Source organism: Arachis hypogaea, chromosome 1 (genome assembly GCF_003086295.3).
Source record: "Arachis hypogaea cultivar Tifrunner chromosome 1, arahy.Tifrunner.gnm2.J5K5, whole genome shotgun sequence".
NCBI classification, from domain to species: Eukaryota; Viridiplantae; Streptophyta; class Magnoliopsida; order Fabales; family Fabaceae; genus Arachis; species Arachis hypogaea.
The window spans coordinates 75,130,108-75,136,841 of record NC_092036.1 but is presented as its reverse complement, the minus strand read 5'-3'; the positions used below and the strand labels follow the sequence as shown (position 1 = coordinate 75,136,841).

Genomic DNA, 6,734 nt, shown 5'->3' with positions numbered 1-6,734 from the left:
ATTATTTAATTTTTAAAAATTTAGAGTCTTACATCCTACCCCACTTATAATAATTTTCGTCTTTGAAAATTGATATAAGATGAAAGAAGTTCAAACTAACTTTACCTTTGAACACAATAAAAAAAAAAGCAAAATATTTTGACATATATAAGATGTAACATATAAGGAAGAAGCTTTAAGGTCTCAACATCTAAATATACTTATACAGTTTTCAAATCTAGGATATTCTTATGACTTAAAAATATAGGAAAAAAGTCTGGCGGAAAGCGGAAAACACAAGATAGGCTCGATATAAGGCTGGTATTAGAATGATGGGTATATCGTTTGCACACTGAATTCATACCAACTTTAGAGCTTCAGCTGCCTAAACTTCAACATGACGTAACTTCACCATTTTCAACTATACCATATTAAATAGATTCTCCGCGAATTCTCAACCTCATCAAACATTCCACAACTTACTAACAGACACAAGTCTAACATCAACAAAACTCATTCACAAGAATCAAGCTCCTCAACATCCTGTGACATCACACACTTACAAACTCCACCTTCCGCATCCGCACAACGTATCCTAAAGAACTAACATATCGCTTGCCATATCTAACGATCGCATGTGTCACCAAAACAAGTCTCAAGTCACTCAAAAGGATACAAGACCTTAGAGAAAGGACAAGCAATAAGGAAAATGTTCACAAAGATTTCTACGTTTCTCTTTGATGCATCAACGAGTTCAAAGTTACATCAAAGAATACATGAGCCAACAAAAGGAGTTTAAATAGCACAAGGTAGATATCCAAAGAATCGCATGTTACTCTAAAACAAGCTTGAGTTACCTAAAAGGATATCAAACTTAGGAAGAGAAGAACAAAATTTATAGACCGAGTTCATAGAAATTCAAGAGAATGTTTAAGAACACTATCAAGCAGGGAATCATTCAGAATGTAAGGTTTGAAATAAGAACTTCAAAAGGACCAAATTCAATCGGAATGAGATATACATAAGATGCAAGACATGAAGGAAAAGAACCAAACCGTATCTTAAGAAAAGCAGATATATCAGGGAATTCAAGTAAACATATGCAGTTAAGATCAAATGAAAATAGCATATGAACAAGAAAATTGGGGAATAATTAGTTCACTATTTCCAAGAAAAAAAAACCCCGAATAAAACTTCAAGATAAACCATGGAAGAACAAGATACGTGACCGAGCAATCCCAAGATGCAACTTCTAACGTTCCCAAAACCCGTAATTCGCATCACCTATTAATTCTATTTCATCTATGATAATCCACTAGTGTTTCTGTATACACAAATCATTAGTATTAAGTTGGCCAGACCTAATACCATGAGAGATGCAACGTCGACTAACAGTATTAATCAATAGACAATCATGCATCTGAAACTCAAACTCTTGTCATTAAGACAAGTCCTATTGCATGACAGACACTCAAAGTATGCAATGAAGCATAGTCAATCCATTTCCAAGGCTCTAATAGGAACGAACTGCTCTGATACCATAATGTAACATCCTAACTTTTAGCACATCATGATCGTGCCAAAAGTAAGGCATTACTAACATGTTTTCCTTATTAACAATTTAATATTGAACCTTTAGTTCGATATCGCGTTTCAGTTTTTAAGAAAATTTCAGAAAATTGATTTTAGTAATTAAAATCACATAACAAAAGATCTTCAAATAATAATAATCACATAATTATTAATAATAATAGATGCTATACAATAAAATTCAATATAAAACTCAAATACAATACCTATCCCTCTAGATAAAATAAAAACCCTGAATAAACAAGGGCGACGGAACTCTGTAAAAACAATAGGAATCACAAATAAATCTACTAATCGTTCGCAACTTCATACTGAATCTTCAAACCTGTCACTGAAAGGGTGGAAGATTTTGGAGTGAGAACAAACCACACGTTCTCAGTAGGGAATGAAAATGCCGTAAAAGTAATGAATTTAATGCAAATAATCAATTTACTTAGTAAAACTATTTTGTTAAACCTTTGGAAATACTTTTATTTCTACTTTAGATAAATAATTAGTTTTCTTTAAATTCCTAAACTCAAAACAGATTTTAATCACAAAATTAGTCATACTAACAATCTCTCAACCACATAACCATATTTCAACCACAACATCTCACCTCAATACATCCGATCAAATTAACATATCCAGTAACCAATAATTTCTCAAACAAGCTTGTAACAATATCCACTATCACTAAGTAAATTTCAATTCCACAACAATCACATTTTCACAATCTCAATCCAAGCTTAATTCCACCAATTAATCTCTCATCACTACAAGAAAATGGAACCTTTGTAACAAAAATTTTGTATCAAATTTAAAATTGTTACAAAAAAATAATTTTTTGTAATAAAAATTGATGGTTGTTACAAAAGAATAATGTTTTGTAACAATATTACAAGTTGTTACAAAACATGCTAATTTTTTATAACAACCTAACTTTTGTTGTTACAAATTATGTTAGTTTTTGTAACGAACTGTTGTTTTGTTACGAAATATTATAATATTTTGTATCGAAAAAAAAGAAATTGTAAAAATTCGTAATATTTTGTAACAAAATATCCTTTTGTTTCAAAAACTCTAATTGTTTTGTAATAAAATATTTTTTTGTTTCAAAAACTCCAATTGTTTTGAAACAAAAAATTAATTTATCACAAAATTTAACATTGTTTGTAACAAATTATTTATTTATCACAAAATGTAAATATATTTTATAATAATTTTTTTCAATATATTAAATACTTTGAGAATAAAAAAAATTTGTTTATATAATTTTTTTTAGAATAATTTTATTTTATTTCCAAAATTAATATTTTTTATATATTATTTATATTCTTTAATTTTTTTAAAATTATAAATATTATTTTATATTTTTTAAAAAATTAATATATAATTTTTATTCATAATGAGATTTTTAATGTTAACTTAAATTTAATTTGTGAAAGCACAAAAAAATTTAATTAAATTATATTTATAAAGAACAATAATTAAATATCAAAGAAAAAAAAAACTAAGATACCAAATTGCTGAATAAAAGGGTGAAGTAGTAAAAAAACCCTAATGCTATGTTGGTTTGAGTGGAAAATGGAAGGAAAGAAAAGAGAAGAAAGAAAATAGGAAGGAAAATGATTATTTTTTGTTGTTTGGTTGGAGAAGAAAATTGAGGGAAAAAAAAAATGGATGGAAAAAAAGTGGTGGGATCCACCAATTTTTTTTCTCTCCAACATTGGAAAGAAAATGGAGAGAAAACTAATGTTTCTCTCTCTACTTCCAATACTACCCCTTCATTTTTTTCAATATATATTATAATATAAAGATAAAATTGTCTTTTTATAACATTTCTTTCCTTCTTATTTTCCTTCCAACCAAACATATCTAAAGAAAATAAAAATCCACTCAATTTCTTTCCTTTCTTTTCTTTCCTTTATATTTCTTTCCTCTCTATTTCTTTCCTTTCAACCAAACATAGCCTAAGTGCTTACCCCTTAACTCGCGCCTCACTCTTCTCTGTGCCGTCTACTCTACCAAGGACAATGGAGCTCCTGCGGCAAGATGAAACACCGGCGTAGTCTCTACTAGTGAACCGTCCGCCTCGTCTTCGTCTCCTCTCCTCTGCTACCATCGTTTACTCCGTCGTCGTGTAGTGTGCAGTGGAGTCGTGGTCTTCGCCCGTCTTGTGCGCCGTTGGTCGTCGTCATCGTGGTCTTCGTGGTGGTCGTCGTCGTCGCCGTTCGTGGTCACCGTTCCGTCAGCTCTGCTCCTCTTTGTGGTGGTGCTCGTCCTCTGCGTTCGTGCTCTGCCTCTGCTAGTCCGATTCGGCTTTCCTTCCTCTACTGCTGGTTTGGTCTGGTTGGATTGCTTCTCTGCTGAAGGTAAGTGCAGATTATTTGAGTATTGTAATATGACTGATAATCTGATTTTTGGTTATTTGGAGAGTTGAAGTTTTTATTCTATCCTTTGAAGCCAGGGATCTTCTTCTACCCAGCAACACCAGCCTCCTTTGTTGTTTGTGATGCGCTTGAACCTGATTTCCCCATCATCTATGTCAATAAGGTCTTTGAAATCTTCATCGGCTATCGTGCTGACGAGGCTCTCGGTCGAAACTGGTGAGATATTTTTTATTCTTTTTATTTTCCTTTTCTTTTTATACAAATTAATAGATGAAAAAATGTTGGGCTTTCTTGTTTTGTGAAGTTAGCAACTCTGCACGATTAAATTTTTATAATTGGAGATGAAATGATTCCAGATCTATACTAAATTTAGATGCTTTCAAACATTCAAACTACATTCTCAATGAATTCCTTTTTTGATTCCCCTAGCATCCTTCTCAGGTTCTTATTGACAAATACATCTTTTGTTACTCAATAGCTGTGATCTGACTAGTTTTCTTAACGTTTCTGGTTAAATTTTTCTATGAAATTCAGTGGTTGTTTGTTAGCCTGAAACATTCAGAATTGAAGTTTATGACTGTTCAAGTTGTGGAAAACGTGAAACTTTTTTGCTGAAATTGGATGAGCTGTAAAAACTATTTAGTCTTTTTCAATAATTACTTTTCTTTCGTTCATAAATTAGCTGATTCCACTAAATATTAAACATTAAACAATAAAAGTTAAAATTTATATTAATACCTAAAAATTAAAAAATTCCAACAAACATGTTTCCTTAACCAGTGGGAACTAACTCTTTTGGTGCATGTTAGTTTTCACTAATCAAAGTCTTGGATTTAAAATTGTGATAAAATAGATTCTAGTGGAAATGAAGATTTAACATCTTTTCTATATAATATGGATGTTTCCAAGTGGAAGATAATTGCATCTCGTGGAGAATATAATTCACAACCAAAAAAAGGAAAGAGAAGAAATAATTAAAGAAATTCCCTTTGTTTGCTAGTACTTTGGAGATGAGAGAGGATGGGGCACTCAATTGAGCTTACTTCTACGCTTGATAAAGCACTTTTAATTGATCTCTAATTTTGAACTTAGAAAAAAGAGAGTTTGTGGAGAGGAAGCAAGCAATGTGTTACATGGAGAATACATTAAGCCGAGCCCTCCCATTCCCAAAACAAATTAAAGTGTTTTAAGTTCCTATCTCTCAGGTTGACTCTAATCACTCTATGAGTCTCTGCCTTTATTCTTTCATTAGTTTAATTTAATTTAATTTGTTTTCATGCTTCTAATTAGTTAACTGGTTCTAATAATGGAGGAGAGCATGTGAAACATTATATAGAAGATTAACTTGACATGTTGCACATGTAACACGGTATGCACTCTGTAGTGATAGTGGCTTCCACTTTTAAGTGATTTCACATGTACTTTTTTTACACAGTTATTTATTTATTGCATTGGTTAGTGGTTTTGAAAACTTGTACTATGGAGATGAGTAGAAACTTCTATCAAATGTGGAGAGAAATTTATTATTCATAATTACTTGGTAAGTATGCATGATTATACCTTTTGTTTGACAGAACAAGATATATTTGGACTTACAATTTATGATCTCAACTGTTTGTGCTTGTGAGTCATCTGCGTGAGAAAAGGAACTGTAGTGGAGGAGGAGATGGATTAAAGATGTGACTTTTTCATTGTATCAATGCTAAGGAAGCTAGCATTCCAGAGTTCATGTTCGATTCACTCGATCCTGTTCAGCTTTGTTTCCTGACAGGAGAGTTTCAGCTCTGGGTAGTATATTTGTTTTTTTTTTTACATCCTTTGTCCATTTCCAACCTCATTATCTTAGTTAACAGATATGGCTTCAAATTAAATTATTTTGTGTCACTTCAAGAATATTGTCTCTATTATTTAGTTTGATAAATTTGGTTGTGTATTGGCTGAGAAATAAGTATTGAATTGATTGTTTTTGTTGGAATCGTAGACGGTAGAAATATCCAAGTTTTAGGGGAGGTTTTATCAAAATTTTTCTAAACATTTTAGATAAAACTTAGTGGAAAAATTATAATTAGTGTTATATCTTGTTTCTAATTTTTTGTTTCGGTTTTTCTTATTTACAGGAGTGCTGAAATGGTGACCACATGCTACCTTGAGGGTTCAAGAATATTTTGATTCATAGAGACACTAATTTATGTTAGAACTTTTAACTTTTGGTTGAACTTATGCAAGACATATAACTTGTAGAACTAATCAATGTACTCACTAATGTTATTTTGTTTGAAAACAATTTTAGCTAAAAAGATATTGTTTGAATTATGTATGTTTTTGCATATTATATAGATGTAGATTTGCTTATTAAAATAGTTAATATATTAGTTAATTTAAAAAATAATTTACTAAATTATGCATGCAATTTGTATTAAAAAAAAAGTTGTTACAAAATAATTATCTTGCTTTTGTAACTAAAGAAAAAAAAATGTTACAAAATTATGTTACATTTTGTAATAAAATTTTTTGATAGGAAAAAATAGATTGTCACAAAAAATACCTTGAAAATCAAAATTTGTTACCACTTTCGTAACGGCTTCTGGTTTTTTGTATCAGAAAAAATTGTTACAAAATATCATATTGAATTGTAACAGTTCCATTTTTCGTTACAAAAACTTTTTGTAACGAGACTTACTGCAACTGCCCTTTTTTTTTTACAAAAAACTTTTGTTTCAAAATTTCGATGTTTTGTAACAATTTTTTTTGTTTTTTTTGTTATAAATATGGTTTTTTCTTGTAGTGCATAAC

The 6,734-nt window shown here is 30.5% G+C and overlaps 1 long non-coding RNA gene across 5 annotated transcripts; it reads left to right on the top strand.

Moving 5' to 3' along the window:
* Positions 1 to 3,507: 3,507 nt before the first annotated feature.
* On the top strand, positions 3,508 to 6,254 carry LOC112805825 (uncharacterized). 5 transcript variants are annotated; one of them, XR_011863554.1, is made up of 4 exons: positions 3,508 to 3,923; positions 4,019 to 4,157; positions 5,516 to 5,729; positions 6,059 to 6,254. It is a non-coding gene; the product is annotated as an uncharacterized lncRNA (long non-coding RNA). The 5 variants fall into 5 exon arrangements; XR_003818806.2 differs by having other exon boundaries at positions 5,034 to 5,729; XR_003203776.3 differs by having other exon boundaries at positions 4,942 to 5,729.
* The last annotated feature ends 480 nt before the right edge of the window (positions 6,255 to 6,734 follow it).